Below are 25171 nucleotides of genomic sequence, written 5' to 3' on the forward strand. Positions count from 1 at the left end.
CAAGAGCTGATCAAGTCACTGTTTCTCATAGTGTCCATTTCACTTCAACAGGTTTCCCCTTTGGTGCTCAGTTACTTGTTGCCGATCAGGGAGAACATATGATATTTGTCCCGTTGAGACTGGCTTAATTCACTCAGCATAATGTTTTCCAGATTCCTCCATTTTTTTGCAAATGACCGGTTTAAATTATTTTTGACTGCTGTATAGTATTCTATAGAATACATGTCCCATAATTTCTTTATCCAGTCTACTGTTGATGGGCATTTGGGTTGGTTCCAGGTCTTAGCTATTGTGAATTGAGCTGCAATAAACATTAATGTGCAGACAGCTTTTGTGTTTGCCAATTTAATTTCCTTTGGGTAAATTCCAAGGAGTGGTATGGCTGGGTTTTATGGGAGAGTTATATTCAGGTTTCTGAGGAATCTCCAGACTGACTTCCATAGTGGTTTAACCAGTTTGCATTCCCACCAACAGTGGGTTAGTGTCCCTTTTTCACCACCTCCTCCCCAGCAACTATTGTTGTTAGATCTTGGAATGTGAGGCGTTCTAACCGGGGTGAGGTGAAACCTCATTGTGGTTTTCATTTGCATTTCCCTGATTGCTAGTGATCTTGAACATTTTTTCATGTGCCTGTTGGCCATTTGGATTTCCTCTTTTGAAAAATGTCTATTGAGGTCGTTGGACCACCTCTTAAGTGGGTTGTTTGTTTTGATGTTGTGGAGTTTCTTGATCTCTTTGTAGATTCTGGTTATTAACCCTTTATTTGTTGCATAGTTCGAAAATATTTTTTCCCATTCTGTTGGTTGCCTCTTCACTTTCCTGACTGTTTCTTCTGTGGTACAGAAACTTCTCAATTTGATGCAATCCAAAATGTTAATTTTGGCTTTGACTGCCTGTGCTTCTGGGGTCTTTTCCAGGAAGTCTTTTCCTGTGCATATATCTTGCATGGTTTCTCCAATGCTCTCTAAAAATTTGATGTTGTTGGGTCATAGATTTAGGTCTTTAATCCATGTTGAGTGAATTTTTGTGTAAGGTGTAAGGTAGGGGTTTTTCTTCATGCTTCTGCACGTGGAAATCCAGTTTACCCAGCACCATTTATTGAATAGACTGTCCTTGCTCCAGGAATTGGTTTTGGATCTTTGATCAAATATAAGTTGGCTGTAGATGTTTGGATTGATTTCTGGTGTTTCTATTCTGTTCCATTGGTCTATCCATCTGTTTCTATACCAGTACCATGCTGTTTTGATTAAAACTGCTCTGTAGTATGTCCTGAAAACTGGTATTGAGATGCCTCCGGCTTTGTTTTTGTTGTACAGGATTGCTTTAGCTATTCAAGGTCTCCTGTGTTTCCATATGAATTTCAGCATCATTTTTTCCAGATCTGAGAAGAAGGTCTTCTGTATCTTCATTGGTATTGCATTGAATGTATAAATGGCTTTTGAGTGAATGGACATTTTGATGATATTGATTCTTCCAATCCATGAGCATGGAAGATTTTCCATTTTTTGGTATCCTCTTCTATTTCTTTCTCTAAGGTTTTGTAATTTTCATCGTAGATATATTTAACATCCTTGGTTAAGTTTATTCCAAGGTATTTGATTGTTTTTGTAGCTATTGTGAATGGGATTGATCTTAGCAGTTCTTCCTCAGCCATGGCATTGCCTGTGTATACAAAGGCTGTTGAAGTTAACGAGTTACCAAACCCAATGTGTTCACCATGATACCATCATAACTGCAATATTTGCATTATCATAATACTGCTGAACTACAGAAACATGAATCAACTATACACATATTTAACAGGTCCTCAGATATTAACTATATAAAATCTAGTACTGTGTTCTGTTTCATTAAAGGTAAGATATTTGGCATCAGTGTTTCCTGCATAGTTGTGTGGCTAATCACAGAAGGCTGATGTTATATGATTCTGAGGACCATGTGAAGGTACTGCTGATTACACACCTGAATCCTACCATCCTGATACATATGGCAGTGTCTGAATATATCCATCAGCCATTTCAGGACAATGCAGCATTTGATGAAGTCACAATGCTATCTGACCCTGCCAATGTCTGGTTAATCATTCAACTGAGAATGTCATGGAACATGTCAGAGAGCCTATAGCCCAAACCTCAAGTGCTTCTTTGTGCTGTTTGTTGTTGATCATCCAGAGGTATTTTTGATGTACTGCCACACACTGGTGAACTCCCTACAATTCCATGACAGTGCTCTTTGTCAAACATGGATATGAACAACCTGTCTCCACTCTAATTTTTTTTTACTAAATTTAGTCAAAACTGGAGAAATCAGAGAAATATTTTTAAGTTTTTATAAATATCTCATTTATTGAAAATAAGAGAAATAGAGTGAGTGGAAAGAAGAGGGAGAGGGAGAGAAGGACAGAAGAGAGAGAAAAGAGAGAGAGCACAAGTGAGCACACATTTCCATCTACTGGTTTACAGCCCAAGTTGCTGCAATGGCCTGGGTTGCACCAGAACAAAGCCAGAAGCCTGGAAATCCACCCATGTCTCCAACATTGATGGAGGGCCCCTAACATTGGGCCATATTTGGCTGTTTTCCTAAGTACATTCTCAGATAGCTGGATCAGCAGTAGAGCAGCTGAAACTCAAACCACCATTCATAGGGGATGCTCACACCATGGTGCTGGCCCTGTCTCCTGCCATTCTCCTGAGCAACAGCCGCTGTGGCCATGCCAGGCAGCCTTACCACAATGGGAATCAGTTCTTACCCTTTCAACATCTGTTTTCCAAATTATGTTTAGTGGGGATAAATCTGATGAGCCACAAAGCCTGCCAGCAATGGACTTTTTTTCCTTTCATTTGAAATGATCTTTATATTGATAATATTACATTAACAAGCAATGTCTCTCCTCCGTAATCCCATTTAAATTTCTCCTTGAGATTCCAGAAGTATCATCATTGCTATCACCCTTGCTAATGGAACAACTGAATGATCTGAAAGCAAAAAATACATTGTTCTATTGGCAACACATTACTGTGACATCTTAACTAAACATAATTTCTAAAATATGTTAATATGGCCTTTATGGCTTAACAATATTAACAAAGTAATTTGCTCAGTTATATTTTCAGTGAAAGACTCCACTGTAAGGTTTTAGTGCTGTGGGAGAGTGCTGGGGCATGGAGGGTAAAGCCTCCTCCTGCAGTGCTTGTATCCCATATGGGTACCAGTTCAAATCCTGATTGTTCTGTTTCTGAACCAGCTCTCTGCTATGGCCTGGGAAAGCAGTGGGAGATGGCCCCAGTCCTTGGGCCCCTGTACCCATGTGAGAAATCTGGAAGAAAATCCTGATTCCTGGATTTGGATCGGCACAGACCTGGCCATTGTGGCCATCTGGGGAGTGAACCATTGGATGAAAGACCTCCCTCCCTCCTTCTCTCTCTCTCTCTCTGCCTCTACCTCTCTATAACTTTGCCTTTCAAATAAATAAACCTTAAAAATAAATAAATAAATAAATAAATATTTTAATGTGATGAAATTGTTGTTATGGAGTAGTGTGTATAATGGATTTGCTTTTCTACATTCTTTGCATAATTTTACTAAAGCTTATGATAAAATTATGAATAGGACATTAATGTCTATGTCACACTAAGCCATATAAATACAATATTGTTCCTTTGTGAGTCATGGTATTTAGACAAATTACATTAAACTGTATAAAAATATCTTACAGTTTTTTAAATTACAAGGCAACAATGACACAGCAATTTAGATAACTACTTAATTTGGTGTCATGTTCTTATACAGAATTTCATAGTATATATGTGTTTTATATGCATATGTTTCTGTGTGTGAACTTTGATGTTCAAAATATGGTGCCTTATATAATAATAGGATGCTTTATATGTATTTTTTCTTCTAGATAAATTAATGAAAGGTCTGAAAAATGGTTTGTAAAAGGAATTGTTATCAGAAACAGAACCTAATTTTTAAAATAGGGTTTCAAGTATTACATATGAATTTCTAAAGAAAATATTCATCTGTAGTTTATTTTTCAAGTCACAGACATTGAATTTTTCATCTCTCTTCACTCCTCTACTCCTTGTTTATTTTCCCCTAGAGGATAAGTCTGGAGAAATAGAAATGGAGATGAAGTGGAATTTTTCATGACCTCAGATACATTGGCACTTACCCACATAAGACTTACAGAAAACTTCCAAAGAACGTGCATTTCATTGTATGTATGTGCATTAAACAGTAAATGCAAGACAACCAACTCAAGTTCCCTCTGTCAAAATACAGAATGTCAGAGGACATTTTCCAGACTGAAATCATTCACTATTACCTTCTTTGCAGTGGCACCACATGAGTAAACCTATCACCAAGAATTGTATAATAACCTAGAAGTGATGCACTCCCAACTGAGTAAACTCATAAACTGAAAAAATTTCAAAAAATAAGCAACCATCTTTATTGTTTGTAATTCACATTTCAATCATGCCTATTTTATACTTTTTAATAATTTTATTGTATATTTTCTTGAATGCTTGAAACAACAGTTGAAATAAAATTTGTTGTCTTATTTTTATCAGTTGGGACCATAACTTGTGGATAAGGTCCTAACTGGCTGCTCCCTAAACTTTACCATTGGCTGAAATGCCTAATTAATGCTGCAGGCCCTAAAATCTGATGACATGATGCATTTAGTGCCAGGTCTCCCAACACAGTTGCTTTGCTGCATGGCTGAAAACCAAACAAGTCTCTGGCAACTGACTCCATCAGAATTAAGGAATCAGACCACTAGAACATTCTCTGTTCCCACCTCTCTGTTATTACTTATGCTTTTTTGCTAGAACTTTGTCTAGGGGATAAAAACAATGGGAAAAATAGAAAGTGATAAACAAAATTTCCCTATATCATCCTACTTTGATGGTTACTCCTCCCAACAACCTTCAAATACATCAAACCTCCTCCTTATTGCATTTCCTAGTGCTTCTACCATTGAAATACAACCAACCATACTATATTACTCTCTATTTACGTTCTGAAAATTGATGAGGTTTACTTCCAAGATTTTTTAAGCAAATGGATGTTGATATTGTAAGATAATGTGTCAAGCTCCAAGGATTAGTTTCAAATATAATATGAATCCTTCTCTCCCTGCTCTCTTGTTTACTGCAAAAGATGCACTTCAATCATTAGCACAAATAAACTTTTCAACCAGTCCAAGCTTGAACTTCCAGTGTCCTGTTGGCCTCTGACATATTCACAGCATAGGGCCTCCATGGGGAGAAAGGCACCCTGCCAGTAACTCACAGATGCACTCTGCAAGCTCAGGGAAGCAGCATATACTTGCACTGTAATGATGTAATGATATTCCTGTTATGACAACCAGCATGTGTTGAAGAACATATGTGGTTCATTTTATTATTGTGTTCAGAACACATGATGGCATAGGAATTTGTTTCAAATATGATAATATAATAAAACTAACATTAAATAATTATTTGAAATATATGGCTCAGTGATTCCTCTACACTCTCAACCCCCAACAGACTGAAGAAATTATTTCTCTGCAAAAAAGTGGTAAAGGAATTATTGCTTTGAATTTATTATATAATTTTAAATTATGGTTTCCTGCATCTTAACTTAGCAAATAGTGAATAAAGCCTATAATATTCAAAGCAGGCTTTTGACATCTTTGATATGAATCTGCTAGGACAAGAGAAATTCCTTAAGAAAGGTTTTAGTTAGCTTCTGAAAGAGTTAGAAATATTAACCAGTTTTCCATTCAATTTTGAATCATTATTTATTGATTGCTCACTATCCAGATATAAGGGTAAGTGAAAAGCATATGGTGATGAATAATAATGGTAAATAATTGATAATTATTAATACCTTCAGTCTACACCAAGTTTTTGGTGGCAGTCATAATTGAATGCAGAACCAAATATATGAAATAAAAAAATAATTGTCACTGGGTTTTTGCGTATTTAAAGAGTGCATGTAGAGCTTCAAGCATCATTTAAAGAGTCATATAGATGGATTATATTTTTCTGTAGTTATATTCTGTTTTTATTTTTTGTGCTTAGTTGGAAATTGCATAGAATTAATTAATTCTGAGACAAGAAACCAAGTCATTCTTATATTTCTTGAACTTATTGTTCTGGTGAATATTTCACTTTAGTGTTTATTTTTAAAAAATAATTATTTATTTGAAGGAGTTACAGGGAGAGAGGGAAAAAAGAAGAGGGAGAGAGACAGAGAGAGAGACAGAAAGACAGATCAAGACATTGAAAGATATCTTCTATGCATTGATTCACTCCCCAGATGGCTATTGCTAGCTATGGTCCAGGCCAAAACTAGGAGCCAGGAACTTCTTCCAGCTCTGCCACATGGAGAGCAGGGGCAAAGCACTTGGGCCATCTTCTTCTGATCTTCCCAGGACATTAGTGGGGAGTTAGATTGGATGTTGAGTAAGCTGGTTCAAGAACTGGTGCCCATATGGAATGCTGGCATCTCAGGCAGCAGCCTTACCCATGACACCATAATGCCAGCCCTTCGTTTCACCACTTTGTATTTTAAATAATTACAAATCTAATAAATCGATCTTCTGTATATAAAGATAATTTAAAATGAATCTTGATGTGAATGGAATGAGAGAGGGAGTGGGAGATGGGAGGGGTGTGGGTGGGAAGGAAGATATGGGGGGAAAAGCCATTGTAATCCATAAACTGTACTTTGGAAATTTATATTTACTAAATAAAAGTTAAATATATATATATATATATATATATATATATATATATAAATCTATAAGACTTCTCCTGGAAATGTGCTTTTAAAATGTCATGATAATGCCACCCTTCTCATGTATATTCTGATATACATATATATAAAGTCAAATAACATAAAATACCCTGGCTTGCTATAAATACATCTACTTCTCTATCACAACTGTCTATGTCTGATATGCTTTAAATAGGGCTTTATAAAGCTACAATTTTTTGTAATATTCTATTATGATCTTCCTTAGAAATATTAGAAATGAGAATTTAAACTAAATGCCTTTCATCATATGTGTCTCATGACAATTACCAACAAAAATATCTCTATGGATTTCTCATGTTTCTCTTCCTTCTGTTTGTTCACCCCCCAAATGGTTACTATGGCCAGTGCACTGCACCAATCTGAAGCCAGGAGCCAGGTGCTTCCTCCTGGTCTCCCATGCTGTGGTGCTGGCCAATATATATTTGCTTTTTAATTCACCAAAACATGAAATAAGTCTCAAAAATAATATCACAAAAAGCGCTTACATAAACTACTTTCAAGTTTTCAGTTTTTGCTCAAAGTATTTCCAAATCTTGAAACTTTTTCAAAAGTGTACAGAATAATATTAGGATTTTCAGATTTAAATAGCATTTTCAACTTACAATATTCTGACTTCTCAAACATTTGCAGCTTCATGGAAATTTAATGTACAGTTTAGTGAATTCTATTACTCTGTGTTTCACAGCAACTAGCAAGAACTGTTGGCAGGGGCAACCACAGCACTTTAAGTAAATTGGTGGTTACTGTCTCCACCTTGTCATCAGGTAAACACCAGCTCCTCCATGCTCAACCTGCAATAGGCTTGGAGGAGAATCTATTGCAACCAAAGGGAAATGTTGCCAGTTGGGACACTTGTACACAGCCAGCACAACTGTGAAAGGAGTGGGGCTGTGGCTGGCAGGTATTGCACATGCATGTCACCCAAAGATTTTGCCAGAGGGAAAAATTCACATTCCCTACTGACTTTCAGTTTGGCTGAGAGGCTCCATCTGCCAGGGTAGAATACATGGGCTGTGGCTCCAGGAACTCCTCAGTCTGGGCAGAACAGGCTAGTGGGGCAGAGTGTACCCTCTGGCAGTCCTTGAACATGGGAGCCCTGGGTGCTGAGACTGTGAAAGCACTGTGACTGCCTGGGAGGAGGCAAGGTGTAGCCTGGGTCTGGGCAAGCTCTGGATGCAGAGTCACACTCTCAGAACTCTTTGGTTGCCAGGGCAGATCTCTGTAGCAGGAATCATGCTCATAGAGAGGACTATGCAGATCATTTGTGTGGTTCATACAGAAGTGCAGATGAGTGTTGAAGACACTGGGGACAAACACCTGGGCATTACTCAGCTTGGAGGAAAGGAGATGAGAGGCTGATCACACCAACATGTGACCATCTTCTGCCCTAGAGATCTTTTTCTAGGATGAAAGCATAGCTGTACTCTGTGCTCAACCACTATGATGAGATGAAGGGACTGTATCAGATTTGGAAGAATTTGGAAGGTTGTGTCCCTTAGGTGAGACCATTAACAGTTAGAGCTGGGCCAGGAGAATTGGGAAAGGAGGCATTTGGCAAGGCCTTTACTTGTGTGGCAAACTTCATTGATTATTTAATAGACCATGGATAAGCAGGTTAATTAGCAAGATTTTAATTAACAAGTTCCAGGATTATTTTCCAACTTCCCTAGGGGAACTGATCTCTTCCTATTTATTCCCAGAGGCTTCCTAACCTGCTTAAATGAACCACACCAGATGAATTGAAATTCAATCTTCTATTATAACTGGAAAAACAGCAAGAAAATGCAGAAACACAGTGCTACTCCTTATGATAACAGCAAATATTCTTTGAGCTCCTTCTTGGTGTCAGCATTCTGGGTGCCCTGAAGGTAATTATTTATTTATTCTTTAAAACAGCTTTAGGAGTAAGATGCTATGTATCTCCATTTACAATTGAGGAAACAGAGCTACAGGGTTGTTAAGCAAAGCTCCCTTCATCTCACAAGCAAGAAGTAGATATATATCTCCTCTGAAAACTTAATTATGTATATATGATAAAATAAATATGTATATAAGTATATATATCTATATAATATATATACACACCTATATAATATTTTCCAAGAAAATTTGCATGCTTTATTATCATACTGTCATTTAAAAAGTCAGTGTAAATCAGTGTATTTACTTTCTTTTTCTTCTGGAACAGTAAAAACACCCAAAGATTATTTTTAATTAATTAGCACTAAGTTCTTAAAATTAGCTGAGAATTTGGAAATTCCAACTTGGTTATCACTGAGTTGTCATGATTCATAGCATTGCATTTCATGAAATTACAGCCTTTGAAAGATCTCCATTATTATCATTCCATTAGTTGAATACAATTGTATAGATATCCTTTAAATTTCATTTAATAATTTTATTTAATTAATGTATTTGAGATACAAAGACAGAGCGATCGTCCACTTACTGGTTCACTTTTCAAATTCCCACAAGACCCAGGCTGAAGTCAGGAGGTTGACACTCAATCCAGGTGGCAGGGACTCAGGGGCTTGAGACATTACAGGCTCCCTCCCTAGGTGTGCATTAACAGGAAGATGGAGTTGGGAGAGGAGTTATACTCCAACACAGGTATTCTGATAAGGGATTGAGACATCTCAGGTGTCATCTTAACCACTTTACTGAGGGCGTCCACCTTCTTTTCTTTTTTTTAACTTCTGTTTCTTTCATGGCTACAATGATGCCTAGGAAACAGCGTACCCTCAATGTTACTTACTTTAAATTTTGCTTTTAGATAAATTTATCTGGACTGTATTCCCAAAGTATATTCATGACAACAAATGAATTTTTCACATATTGATCTTTAAAAGTTCATGAGAAAGAAAAAGAAAAGAAGTGGACAGAAGAAAAAATTAAGAGGGAGTCAGCTACAATCAAATTTACAGTTATCACTGTAAAAGGCTACTTAAGTTTCTTTTGCAAAAAGAATGTTAACATGTAGAAATACAGATTTTGAAACATATGCACCCACAAGGGAGTGGAAAATAGCTGCTTTTGACATTACATGGATCTTTGTCAACTCTATCAAGTTATAATTAAATAGCTAGCTAGTATTTATTAAACCCCAAATATGTAAACTGAAGAGGTTATATCTTCTACATTAAACAAAATGATCTCTCTTAAACAAGATAGTCCACTGAAGAAGTTTCCTCTGAATTTTTAAAAAAGATTTATTTATTTATTTGAAAGAGTTACAGAGAGGCAGAGGCAGAGAGAGAGAGAGAGAGGTCTTCCATCTGCTGGTTCACTGCCCAGATGGCCACAATGGCTGGAGATGTGCCGATCCTAAGCCAGGAGCCAAGGGCTTCTTTCAGCTCTCCCACATGGGTGCAGGGTCTCAAAGACTTGGGTCATCTTTTACTGCTTTCCCAGGCCATAGCAGAGAGCTGGATCAGAAGTGGAGCAGCCGGGACTTGAACTGGTGCCCATATAGGATGCTGGCACTGCAAGTGGCAACCTTACCTGCCAGGCCACAGTGCTTTATTTATTCAAAGTACCTCTTTTGGAGATGTCCAAAGGTCTCTCAAAATGACCATTGCAATTTTAAGTTGTCCCTGGTGAAACTGCGCCAGAGGATAGATGCACACATTACCGTGGTGGTGGGAAACATGAAGGAAGCAGGTGTTTAGGGTGGAAAACATGTGTTGCTAGCCTGAAAAAGCCCCATGGGAAGTAAAAAATCTGTAAAGATGGTGAACTATCTTCACAGTTCGACCAAAGGGAAAACATCTGGCCAGGAGTAAGCCAAAGCCCTCTGAGTCTGGGTAGATTAAGTGGAAGAAAGAGGTCTCAGGGACACAAGGACAGTATTCAGAAGTCAGGACACTGGTCTTAGTAGACCTTATAAACTTATCTATCCCCTGGAGGTAGCTCAGGGAGAAGGTTATTGAACCCATTCCTATCCAAGCCCAACAGATTTTTCCTCTTATAAACAAACATAAAAACATTAGATGAGCAGAAAAACCATAGGAATATGTGTTAGAGTGTTAGAAATCCATTTCTCCAAGAAGCAAACAAATCTGATCAGATCAATGAAATACCTTCCTAGAAAACCAAACCCAGACTGATGGGCTTTAGTGAAATATCAGAATTCAGTTCCAAGCTACTAGTAGGGAGCTGGATCAGAAGTGGAACAATCAGGACTCAAAATGGCACCCAAATGATAGCTGGTGACAAAACCACTAAGCCACAATGATGGCCCCATTAAGGCAAATCTTCATGTCAACTAACGAAAAAAATCATTTTATTATCCAGTTTCCCTTGGACAAACACAATCACTGTTAATCCCATACTACATGAGTTAGGGATGCTACAGCCATTTCATATATGAATAAACAGGCTTCAGCAGCTCACTGCTAGCACTTAAAGAGTTATAATTCAAATACTACTCTTCTAAGCCCAACTCACATTGTTCTCCCTTCTATCCAAGGATATTGTATCAGAAGATCACAAAGGAATGTGCTAAATGTGCTAAATCATGTACTATGGACATTTAGACAACAAATACATCAGAGAAGGGAGTTAGAGAAATTGTTTTTAGGTACAAGATTCCCTGGCTTGCTTCCTGAAAATGCAGGAACACCCACTCTGCCTCTCAAATGGGTTTTAAGAACAAATAAGACAAAAAGTAGGGGGAAGGCAACATTTGGGTGTACAGTTAAAATACTATTCTTAACCTAATCACAATAAAAATCCCAAAGCATATTCTATTTAAATTTATATAGAATAAAAAATTGCACAGGTTTAAAAATTAACCTCAAATAATAATAATTATTGCCAAGAGAATCCTGAAAGGGAAAAAAAGGTGGGAGTTTTCTAACTGTAACAAATTTTAAAATACTGTCCATTTAAAATTTTAATATTTTATTTCCTTTCATGTTATTTTAATTGCAGAGAGTGACAGAGACAGAGAGTCAGATCATCCTGTCACTGGTCCATTCCCAAAATGACAGCAACAACTGGGAATGGGCCAGGAAAAATAGGAACCTAGACTTGATCCAAGCACCGAGGCAGTCCTATGTGGGATGTGGACATCCCACGTGGTATCCTAACCAATGTTCTAAACACTCACACCAACATCCTGCATACTTCAGAGGTGAGTGAGTTAAGGTGCACTGATAATCTGGGTGTCACCTTTTCTGGGGCAGGCTGAGCAGGCTGCACCACCTGAGCATGTGCTCAGGCTGTCCATGGGCCACTTGCCCTGTGCTCTGCTTTCCTGGCCAGTGGCCTTGGGTACCAAGAACCAGGTCCAAGATGAGTGGATTTCTCACTAGGAGAGCTGTGCTGGCTCTTCTGCTGTCTGCCCTGATGAACCACAGTGCCACCAAAATAGCTTTCCTGAAGCCGGAGCCTACCTACACATGGTGCTTGCTCCCTAGCAGCAAAGCCCCAGGGTGCCTGCTCAGAAGGCTGCTGTGGCCCTAGCCTCTACCACCAGTAGTCATTGAGGCCCAGACCTGGCTCCTGGTGCTTGCGCAAACTGCACATCAGCAAATGCGTGACTGACAGTACCAGCAGCACTCGACCAGTCACAACTGGCAGGGTTGCATGTCCATGCACTGCGTGCCCTGCAGCCTCTACTAGCTGTTCTCCAACAGTAATGCAGAGGAACTGAGTTGGATGTGCAGCTTTTCTGATGGCTTCATCTCGCATATCAGGTACATCTAGGGATACTCAGGCTACAACTTGAGCCCAGGACAATCCTCCAAGAAGAACCTCCATGCAGACATAGCATGGCAGGCTCTGTGAACTGGGTCTGGTCCTGAGAACTTTATCCAGTGTGGGTGTCTATCTACTGGGACTGTGCCCATGGTAGACTTGGCCTGGTGGTACCAGAGCACAGCAGTCATCCTCTGTTCCTCTCAAGTGTTCAGTCTACAGCAGGCTTTTCCAGATTCCAGAAACACTTCCTGCTTCTATGCATTCCCCAACATTGACAAGCTATCTGAAGTCTCCTCTCCCTTGTGGGTCAGTCACAGTGGGGAGGAGGAGGTCATCAGCTTCTTTCATAGCCTGATCATGTAGGGGTTTTGTCCCCGAGCTGTGGAGTCCCTCTGGAGTATCGGACATGTAATACACATAAAATTGCTGCATTACTTGTATTGACTGGGGCAAAGGATTTGGAGATTCTTTGGTTTGATTTCTGTTTCCTCAAACTTAAAAATACTGTAAATGCCTCAGATCATTCTACAACTGGATTGTAATTGATTGATGACTTATGGACTGTTGCTTAGATGGGGCACAGTGGTTGGTGATGGAATAAAATGTTCATGGATTAGAAGAAAAAAAAGAGAGAAGCAGACCGCTTAATAGAACACAATGTAAAAGCCAGAAACAAAAAAGGCATACTTAGATATTTCAGGTTAAAAATGGCATTGTAACATACCATCAAAACATGAAGTGTTTGGGATAAGTGAACAGCCACTTTACAAAAATTTGTAAACACCACATGATGCTCCAAATTCAAGTATGGATTCACTAAAGATTCAGTTAAGGGAAATAATAGCAAAAACTCAAATGGGCAAAATGAGAGGTGTAAGAGGCACAACGAACGGTGGTTTCATTACTTCTGGAAAATCTGTGTTGATTTCTTGTCCCAAGTTCACACTTGTTGACACATATGGTCACAGTTTCTGAAATCATGCAAAATGATTTTGTTTTACCATCTGTTAAAAAGTCCCATTGAAACCAACTAGGACTCAAAGGGATGTGGAGGGGGAATAAAGAGCAATAAGGGGATTTAGAGAGAAGGATTTTAAAAGTTTACTTAGATGAGGCCTTTGGCATCCTGAAATTGCACTCCACTGTAGTCCTGGTCCAGTGCAGACTGCTTTCCCACAGGCACGAGTGTTACTTTCCTACAGTGACCTCAACACTCAGTCAAATCCCACTGACATTTGGAAGCAACAAAATCCATCCTGTTTGAGAGATAGAAACTTTGCAAGTGCACATGGAGCACCCATTGCCTCCAAACTTCTGTGCGCATGCTCAGCCATTGACCGCTAGAGGGTGTATGTGCACCTGTGTTCTGGAGCGTTGCTTGGTTACAGAGATTGTGCACTCAGAGGTTGGAAACACCCTGTTGGGAGGTCGACTGGAAACCAGTCGTTCATCTACAGGGTTATCCTTAGTCTTGAGAGGCGGTGAGGGTGGCCAGAAGTCTCAACAATGAAGGTTTTACCTTCCCATTTCAGAAGGGTGAGTTTTTCTTCAGCTCCTCCATCAGGTGTGAAAATGACAAATAGGATTATTTTATTTATTTATTTATTTATTTATTTATTTGACAGGCAGAGTGGACAGTGAGAGAGAGACAGAGAGAAAGGTCTTCCTTTTGCCGTTGGTTCACCCTCCAATGGCCACCGCGGCTGGTGCGCGGCGGCTGGCACATCGCGCTGATCTGAAGCCAGGAGCCAGGTGCTTCTCCTGGTCTCCCATGGGGTGCAGGGCCCAAGCACTTGGGCCATCCTCCACTGCACTCCCTGGCCACAGCAGAGAGCTGGCCTGGAAGAGGGGCAACCGGGACAAGAACCCGGTGTGCTGGCACTGGAGGCGGAGGATTAGCCTATTGAGCCGCGGCGCCAGCCAACAAATAGGATTAAATCACTGGTTACCACAAAGGTGCCAAGGCTGGTGAAGCAGACCAAGGGCAGTCGCTCCTGTTTGCTTGGTGAAAGTGGTGTAGTGGCTGGAGACAAGAACAGGCAACAGGGACTACAAATTTAGGTGTGAGGGGCGGGCCACTGAAGGCTGGGGCTGATCAGAGTGCTTGCTTTCTGGGACTCGCAAGCTGCAGGGCTTGCAGTAACCTGGGATGCTGGGCTTCTTGCCCTCTGCAGCTCCTCGGCACCTAATTGACTTTTTTCCTCAGGATCACTTTTTCTATCCTATGACTATGGTTCTATATGAATTTTAGCATTGTTTCTTCTAATTAATTCTTCTAATTCTAATATTGTTATTTTGATAGGGATTGCATTGAACCTGTAAATTGATTTGGAGACTATGGACTTTTAATGACATTAATTCTTCCAATTCATTTTGTGATTTTGATGATTTCTTTCATCAATAATTCATATTTTCCATTGTGTAACTCTTTCAATTATTTAGTTGTTTATTCCTGAGTATATAACTCTTGTAGCTATTATGAATACGATTTCTTTCTTGATTTTTCTTTCATTAAGATCATTACTGGTGTATAAATATACTTCTCCTTTCATATGTTGATTTTGTGTCTTATGCCTTTATAAAAGTTTATACAAAACTTTTCCTTATGCTATTAGAAAAACTACAGTGGGTAGATCCAAATATGATATCCATTTCTTTCTGATACTATTCCTAGAAAGACTTATTTTATAATTTTTGTTCTTGTTTTCTCAGTTATTTATTTGAATTGAGAGAGAGAGAGAGAGAGAGAGAGATCTCATTTCTATCTGCTGGTTAACTCCCCAGATGCCTCCAACAGCTGAGTTTGAGTCACATTGAAGTCAAAACCTCAAACTCTATCCAGGTCTCCCACATGGATGGCAGGAACTCAAGTACTTAAATCATTACCTACTTCATTGCCAGTTACATTATCAAGAAGCTGGGTTGGAAACAGAATTTCTAGGACTCAAAATGACACTCTGAGATGGGAAGTAGTTGTCTCTAGTGGTGGATTAACCTGCTGCACCATAATGCCTGCCCCAACTTATCCTTCTTTAACTGCTTCAAACATCTGTAATTCTTTCTTGCTATTGCTTTTAGTTGCTGAATATTCATGAGCATGTATTTAATTCATCAATGTGTATGTATTTAACATGAACAGTACACATTTTTTCATGAATGATTAACTACATTTTATAGACATGATATCTGCATTAGGATTAGGAGAAGAAGATAATCACCTGGGAATTCTGAGAACTGTCCATTGCTACTTACATCTTTCAGCATAATTTTTACTGATGTTAAAATGTGAAACATACTTCTTTCATTTTTTAAAAGATTATTTTAGATTGGTGAGATAGAGGAAGAGAGATGTCCCATCTAACAGTTATTTCCCAAAATGACTTCATTGGCCAATGCTGTCCCAGGATACAGCCAGGAGCCAGTAGACCAGTCTTGGTCTGCCATATATGCAGCAAGGAATCAGCCACCTCAGAATCACCTGCTCACTCCCAGAGAGCACAATAACAAGAATTTGCCATCAGGAGCCCCTTGCAAGAATCAAATCCAGGTTTTCTGATTTGGGATGAAGCCATTCTAACTGGTTTCTTAACTATTGGCCAGATGCCCACAAATATGATTCTTAGACTTGACTTATTCATCTCCATATATGGCCATAGGACTTTCGTAAATTTATAATGATCAATCTATGATTAGTAATGTAATTATGTGCTAACTGCATTGCTTCTGCATAGTAAAATTTTACTAATATGCAAGATTCATTTATTTAAGTCAGTGTAGTATAGCATAAAATATTTCCTAAGGCTTAGAGTGAAATCATCATTTGGGTTCTAAAACAAAGTGTATCTAAAACCCAAAGATTGGGACTGGCACTGTGACCACCAATGCCAACAGCCCATGTGGGCACTGTTTCATGTCTCAGCTACTCCACTTCCAATCCATGTCCCTGCCTATGGCCCAGGAAAGCAACAGAAAATGGCTAAGTGTTTAAGCTCCTCCTACCCATGTTTGAAACTGGAAGAAGTTCCTGACTCCTGGCTTCAGGCCTGGCTTACCTGTGGCTATTGTGACCATCTAGAGAGTGAACCAGCTGGTGAAAGATCTTTCTCTCTAAAGCTCCCTCCATCACTGTATCTCTGACTTTCAAAGAAATAAAATATAATTAAAAACCCAAATATTATTTCAATTCATCATATGGCCAAATATTATCTTATATTATAAATGGATGTATATATGTATGTAAATGTCTTGATGACAATTAAAGAAAAATATGTTGAATTGTATTTTTTACAGCTTGGAACTGAGACATAATAATATGATTCTATTTGGGTTGTCAAGTATACATCTATAGGAAATAATTCAGGATGAAGAAAAGTATAGGAATTATAATTATATGGGATAATAACAATAAAGGTTTGATTTAATAGTGTTTTAATCAGCAGAAGTGATTTTTAAAAAAGTATGACTGTCTTTGTGGTATCAATGTTTTTATAAATACATGTATAAATTATTGATTTACTTTACAGTTAGTTACACATTTGGAAAGAAATATGGAAGAGCAGATTTCTTAGACCTTAGGAGTTGCTACCTTTCCTCATCCTGAATTGCTGCTTATAGATGTGTACATGACAACCCAAATAGAATCATAATATTGTGTCTCAGGTACTATGTTTCCACTGAGATGGTACACAGGTTCATCGACCAGCGTATCCCAGAGCATATCCCTCTGCTCATATAGGCCAAATTTTATGACATGGGTTTCTGACCAAGAAAAAGGCCATCCCACTGCCTGCTGCTGTGTTACATGAAGACACATCCAGGTCCTGCAAAGGTGGTTACTGGCATGGGCTGCAAGGGGAGGGCTGGAAAAGGCACCACAGGCTAAGAGATTGTGTATTTCTTCAGGATCTTCCTTTGAAGTTGGGAACATTCACACCTTTTGAAAGGGCAAAGGGGAGGGGAGCCCTGAGACCATCTCATGTTGGCTGCTTACATTATTTCTTCTTCAAGTCCTATTCCTAGAAGTCTGGATTTAAACTTGAGCATGACTGTGAACTAAGGCAGTGTAGCTGAGTCTCATGTAGTTCTGTCTCCTTCTTGTACCAGGGCCCTGCCTGGAATGTGTGCAAGAGGGAAGCCAGATAGCACTTGGTCCTGGGGACATTTGTTTAGTCCTGGGAGATCCAGGGGGAAAGCACATTTTCCCACCCAAGTGAGCTTTCATTTGGATTGTAAGCCTGAGTCATATTCAAGTCAAAGGAGAAAAATTGGGTTTGAGTGTTCTGATCTATTTATATTCTGTCATATCTTCCGGCATCAAAGTCAGAAAGTCTACTGAGGTTGATATAGTTAAGGATCAAGATTCATTAAGGGGCGGAGCCAAGATGGCAGAATAGTGAGGGCGTGCACTGATAGTCTGGGAAAATTTAGTTTAATAAAAGGGGAGTTACGGTAGCCTCAGAAAAAAGAACCAGGAAAATATTGCAGAGGAAACTCTTCTGGATCGAGTGGCTGTGAATCGGAGGACCTAATGGGAGAACAAGGTCGCCCACTGGGCGGAAGCCAAGCCGCGGGAGCCGCGGGTGTCACGGGAGTCGCAGGGTCTGCGCGCCAGTGCAGGAAGGGGAGTGCATGTCACACAGACACCAGCGGGGAGAATTGGGACATCCAGGGCTCCGAGTCCACACATCGGCGCTGGAAGGGGAGGTGAGCTCAATAACCCGAGACATTGGCAGGGAAACGGGTGTCAGAATCTAGAGGGGGCCGGAAAGTGCAGCAGACTCACTACCAGAAAGAAGGAAAAAAAAAAAAAGCTTGGGGGTTTCTCTCTCCCCCAACCTTGCAAAGGTTGCAAAGCTGCAAGGCTTGAAGAATTCACAAGAGACAAAGAGCAGGCCCCCTCTCTGGATTTACATATCAACAGGGGAGAGCTAAGGAACTGAGTCACTACAATTCAGTAGCCTAGGCAACCCAGTGGGAGTCCAGAGGAGCCTACACAGACTCTTTGGGTAGAAGCCAGAGACTGGAAGCTAAATACCATCAATTCTGCACAGCCGTGCCGTGTGGTATTACTTACACCCCGAATAAATAAAATAAATAAATAAATAAAATAGAGAGAGATTTACCATGCATAACCTGAGGGTGTCACCTTTGCACACCCGTAACCAGGAAGAACCAAGCAGAGCTCTCAGGCCACACCCATCTCAAACCTCCAAGGCTCCTCCAACAGCAGGCAGTCCACTTAACCCAGACATAGTATAAAATAAAAAAAAAAATTAAAAAAAAAGGCACCGTGACGAAAGAAGAATTAACTATGCCAAGCAACAAACACAGAAATTGAGGGAACAAGATCAATGATGACACTATGATGCCTCCAAATAAACATAACACCCCAAAACAAGATTATGAAGATGATGAGATAGAAGAAATTCAAGATACGGATTTCAAAAAATTTATGATAAGAACATTTAGAAGTTTTCAAAAGCAAATCCTTGAACTACAGAAATCCTTATTGGACAGGATTGAAAATCTCTCTCATGAAAATGAAATTTTAAGGAAGAATCAAAATGAAACACAGAAACTAGTAGAACAGGAAAGTATGATAGTGAAGAGAAATCAAAATGAAATGAAGAGCTCAATAGATCAAATGACAACACATTAGAAAGCCTTAAAAACAGAATGGGTGAAGCAGAAGAGAGAATATCGGACTTAGAAGAGAGAGCACAGGAAAACATACAGTCAAACCAAAGAAAAGAAGAGGAAATTAGAAATCTAAAAAATATTGTTGGGAATCTACAGGATACTATTAAAAAAAACCAACATTCGAGTTCTAGGAGTTCCTGAAGGCATGGAGAGAGAGAAAGGATTAGAAGGCCTTTTAAGTGAGATACTAGCAGAGAACTTTCAAGGTTTGGAGAAGGACAGAGACATCCTAGTACAGGAAGCTCATAGAACCCCCAATAAACATGACCAAAAGAGATCCTCACCACGACACGTGGTAATTAAACTTACCACACTGAAACATAAAGAAAAGATCCTAAAATGTGCAAGAGAGAAACATCAGATTACTCTCAGAGGATCTCCAATCAGACTCACAGCAGACTTCTCATCAGAAACACTACAGGCTAGGAGGGAATGGTGAGACATAGCACAGGTGCTAAGAGAGAAAAATTGCCAGCCCAGAATATTATATCCTGCCAAGCTCTCATTTGTGAATGAAGGTGAAATAAAGACCTTTCATAGCAAACAGAAATTGAAAGACTTTGTGGCCACTCGTCCGGCCCTGCAAAAGATACTTAAAGATGTGCTACACTCAGAAACACAGAAACACGGCCATCAATATGAAAGAAGGTAAAGGAAGAACACCTACCAGTAAAAGAGCATGGGAAGCTCAAAGCATATACTAGAAAATATTTCCGGGAAAATGGCAGGGCAAAGTCACTACGTATCAATAGTCACATTAAACATTAATGGTCTGAATTCTTCAGTTAAAAGACACCGTTTGGCTGATTGGCTCAAAGAACACAACCCAACTATTTGTTGCCTACAAGAAACACATCTCTCTAACAAAGAGGCATGCAGACTGAAAGTGAAAGGTTGGAAAAAGATATTCCATGCCAACAGAAACCAAAAAAAGCAGGTGTAGCCATATTAATATCAGACAAAATAAACTTTAATACAAAAACTGTTAAGAGAGACAAAGAGGGACACTATATAATGATTAAGGGTTCAATTCAACAGGAAGATGTAACTTATAAATGTATATGCACCTAATTACAGGGCACCGGTCTATTTAAAAGATATGTTAAGGGACTTAAAGGGAGATTTAGATTCCAATAAATTGTACTGGGGGACTTCAATACTCCACTCTCAGAAATAGACAGATCATCCGGACAGAAGATCAACAAGGAAACAGCAGATTTAATTGACACTATTGCCCAAATGGATCTAACAGATATTTACAGAACTTTCAATCCTACGTCTACAGACTTCACATTCTTCTCAGCAGTGCATGGAACCTTCTCTAGGATTGATCACATACTAGGCCATAAAGCAAGTCTCAGCAAATTTAAAAGAATTAGAATCATACCATGCAGCTTCTCAGACCACAGCGGAATGAAGCTGGAAATTAGCAACTCAGGAAACCCCAGAAAGTATGCAAACACATGGAGACTGAACAACATGCTCCTGAATGAACACTGGGTCATTCAAGAAATCAAGAGAGAAATCAAAAACTTTCTGGAAGTAAATGAAGATAACAACACAACATATCAAAACTTGTGGGATACAGCAAAAGCAGTATTGAGAGGCAAATTTATAGCAATAGGTGCCTATATCAAGAAATTGGAAAGCTACCAAATAAATGAGCTTTCAGTGCATCTCAAGGACCTAGAAAAACTGCAGCAAACCAAACCCAAATCTAGTAGGAGAAGAGAAATAATTAAAACCAGAGAAGAAATTAACAGGATTGAATCCAAAAAAAACACTACAAAAAATCAGCCAAGCAAGAAGCTGGTTTTTTGAAAAAATAAACAAAATTGACACCCCATTGGCCCAACTAACTCAAAAAAGAAGAGAAAAGACCCAAATCAATAAAATCAGAGATGAAAAAGGAAACGTAACAACAGACACTACAGAAATAAAAAGAATCATCAGAAATTACTACAAGGACCTGTATGCCAGCAAACAGGAAAATCTATCAGAAATGGATAGATTCCTGGACACATGCAATCTACCAAAATTGAACCATGAAGACATAGAAAACCTAAATAGACCCATAACTGAAACAGAAATTGAAACAGTAATAAAGGCCCTCCCAACAAAGAAAAGCCCAGGACCAGATGGATTCACTGCTGAATTCTACCAGACATTTAAAGAAGAACTAATCCCATTTCTTCTCAAACTATTCAGAACACTCGAAGAAGAGGGAATCCTCCCAAATTCTTTCTATGAAGCCAGCATCACCTTAATCCCTAAGCCAGAGAAAGATGCAGCACTGAAAGAGAATTATAGACCAATATCCCTGATGAACATAGACGCAAAAATCGTCAGTAAAATTCTGGCCAATAGAGTACAATAACACATCAGGAAAATCATCCACCCAGACCAAGTGGGATTCATCCCTGGTATGCAGGGATGGTTCAACATTCGCAAATCAATCAATGTAATTCACCACATTAACAGACTGCAAAAGAAAAACCATATGATTATCTCAATTGATGCAGAGAAAGCATTTGATAAAATTCAACACCCTTTCATGATGAAAACTCTAAGCAAATTGGGTATAGAAGGAACATTCCTCAATATAATCAAAGCAATTTATGAAAAACCCACGGCCAGCATCCAATTGAATGGGGAAAAGTTGGAAGCATTTCCACTGAGATCTGGCACCAGGCAGGGATGCCCACTCTCACCACTGCTATTTAACATAGTTCTGGAAGTTTTAGCCAGAGCCATCAGACAAGAAAAAGAAATCAAAGGAATACAAATCAAGAAGGAAGAAGTCAAACTATCCCTCTTTGCAGACAATATGATTCTGTACTTAGAGCATCCAAAGAACTCTACTAAGTGACTATTGGAACTCATAGAGGAGTTTGGCTAAGTGGCAGGATATAAAATCAATGCACAAAAATCAACAGCCTTTGTATACACAAGCAATGCCCCGGCTGAGAAAGAACTGCTAAGATCAATCCCATTCACAATAGCTACAAAAACAATCAAATACCTTGGAATAAACTTAACCAAGGACGTTAAAGTTCTCTACAATGAGAATTACAAAATCTTAAAGAAAGAAATAGAAGAGGATACCAAGAAATGGAAAAATCTTCCATGCTCATGGATTGGAAGAATCAACATCATCAAAATGTCCATTCTCCCAAAAGCAATTTATAGATTCAATGCAATCCCAATCAAGATACCAAAGACATTCTTCTCAGATCTGGAAAAAATGATGCTGAAATTCATATGGAGGCACAAGAGACCTCGAATAGCTAAAGCAATCTTGTACAACAAAAACAAAGCCGGAGGCATCACAATACCAGATTTCAGGACATACTACAGGGCAGTTGTTATCAAAACAGCATGGTACTGGTACAGAAACAGATGGATAGACCAATGGAACAGAATTGAAACACCAGGAATCAACCCAAACATCTACAGCCAACTTATATTTGATCAAGGATCTAAAACCAATTCCTGGAGCAAGGATAGTCTATTTAATAAATGGTGCTGGGAAAACTGGATTTCCACGTGCAGAAGCATGAAGCAAGACCCCTACCTTACACCTTACACAAAAATCCACTCAACGTGGATTAAAGACCTAAATCTATGTCCTGACACCATCAAGTTATTAGAGAACATTGGAGAAACCCTTCAAGATATTGGCACAGGCAAAGAGTTTCTGGAAAAGACCCGGGAGGCACAGGCAGTCAAAGCCAAAATTAACTATTGGGATTGCATCAAATTGAGAAGTTTCTGTACTGCAAAAGAAACAGGAGAGTGAAGAGACAACCATCAGAATGGGAAAAAATATTTGCAAACTATGCAACAGATAAAGGGTTAATAACCAGAATCTACAAAGAGATCAAGAAACTCCACAACATCAAAACAAACAACCCACTTAAGAGATGGTCCAACGACCTCAATAGACATTTTTCAAAAGAGGAAATCCAAATGGCCAACAGGCACATGAAAAAATGTTCAAGGTCACTAGCAATCAGGGAAATGCAAATGAAAACCACAATGAGGTTTCACCTCACCCCGGTGAGAATGGCTCACATACAGAAACCTACCAACAAGAGATGCTGGCGAGGATGTGGGGAAAAAGGGACGCTAACCCACTGTTGGTGGGAATGCAAACTGGTCAAGCCACTATGGAAGTCAGTCTGGAGATTCCTCAGAAACCTGAAGATAACCCTACCATTCGACCCAGCCATCCCACTCCTTGGAATTTACCCAAAGGAGTTTAAATTGGCAAACAAAAAAGCGGTCTGCACCCTAATGTTTATCGCAGCACAATTCACAATAGCCAAGACCTGGAACCAACCTAAATGCCCATCAACGGTAGACTGGATAAAGAAATTATGGGATATGTATTCTTTAGAATACTATACCACAGTAAGAAACAATGAAATCCAGTAATTTGCAACAAAATGGAGGAATCTGGAACACATTATGCTGAGTGAAGTAAGCCAGTCCCAAATGGACAAATACCATATATTCTCCCTGATCGGTGACAACTGACTGAACAACAAATAGGAAACCTGTTGAAGTGAAATGGACACTATGGGAAACGGTGACTTGATCAGCATAGCCCTGACTGTTAATGAACAACTTAATACATTATCCCTCTTAGTAGTTTTTTTGTCTGTTCTACTTAATATGACTGGTTTAATTCTGTAATTAATACACAGTTATTCTTAAGTGTTGAAAATTAACTGAAATGTGATCCCTGTTAAACATAAGAGTGGGAATAAGAGAGGGAAGAGATGTATAATTTGGGACATGCTCAAGCTGAACTGCCCCAAATGGTAGAGTTAGAAACATACCAGAGGATTCCAATTCAATCCCATCAAGGTGGCATGTACCAATGCCATCTCACTATTCCAAGTGATCAATTTCAGTTCACAATTGATCATAATGAAAGGACTAAGAGTCAAAGGGAGCACATAAACAAGTCTAGTACCTGCTAACACTAACCGATAGAATAAATAAAGGGGAGAGTGATCCAACATGGGAAGTGAGATACTCAGCAGACTCATAGAATGGCAGATGTCCTAAATAGCACTCTGGCCTCAGAATCAGCCCTAAAGGCATTCGGATCTGGCTGAAAAGCCCATGAGAGTATTTCAGGCATGGAAAGCCAAGACACTCTGGCAAAAAGATCTCTGTGAGTGAGATCCCAGTGGAAAGAACAGGTCTTCAAAGAAGGAGGTACCTTTCTCTGAAGGGAGGAGAGAACCTCCACTTTGACTATGACCTTGTCTAAACAAGATAAGAGTCGGAGAACTCAGAGGGCTTCCATAGCCTTGGAAACTCATGACTGGAGCATAGGGAGATTACTGATGCCATAGACAGGAGTGTCAATTTGTAAAGTCAACAATAGGAGTCACTGTGCACTTACTCCTCATGTAGGATCTCTGTCCTTAATATGCTGTACATTGAGATTTAATGCTATAACGAGTACTCAAACAATATATTTCACTTTGTGTTTCTATGGGGGTGCAAACTGTTGAAATCTTTACTTAATGCATACTAAACTGATCTTCTGTAAAACAAAAAAAGAAAAAAAGAAATTATCAATTCCCATCTTGACTCTCACTGGGATTAAACATGACAATAGGTCTGATCTGATTTCATCATCATTTAAAAAAATCATCTATTATTTTTCACTTTATGTTTCTGTGTGGGAGCAAACTGTTGAAATCCTTACTTAATGTATGCTAAGCTGATCTTCTGTATATAAAGAGCATCGAAAATGAATCTTGATGTGAATTGAAGGGGAGAGGGAGTGGGAAAGGGGAGGGTTGTGGGTGGGAGGGACGGTATGGGGGGAAGCCATTGTAATCCATAAGTCGTACTTTGGAAATTTATATTCAGTAAATAAAAGTTAAAAAAAATCAATACATAGGAATTAGACTGTATTACCTAGAGGTGAATG

At 39.2% G+C, this 25171-nt stretch overlaps 1 long non-coding RNA gene across 2 annotated transcripts in view; it reads left to right on the forward strand.

Annotated features, from left to right (window-relative positions):
* The window catches only part of LOC127488235 (uncharacterized), a 59148-nt gene that overhangs the window by 26172 nt on the left and 7805 nt on the right, over positions 1 to 25171 (forward strand). Inside the window, exons 2-3 of one of the 2 annotated variants that reach the window (XR_011386119.1) lie at positions 8514 to 8681; positions 11746 to 12192. This is a non-coding gene — a long non-coding RNA (uncharacterized lncRNA). Of the gene's footprint in view, positions 1 to 8513; positions 8682 to 11745; positions 12193 to 25171 lie in introns of those variants that run through there. The other variant, XR_011386118.1, reaches the window with a different exon arrangement.

This window comes from Oryctolagus cuniculus, unplaced genomic scaffold, assembly GCF_964237555.1.
Source record: "Oryctolagus cuniculus unplaced genomic scaffold, mOryCun1.1 SCAFFOLD_83, whole genome shotgun sequence".
NCBI classification, from domain to species: domain Eukaryota; kingdom Metazoa; phylum Chordata; class Mammalia; order Lagomorpha; family Leporidae; genus Oryctolagus; species Oryctolagus cuniculus.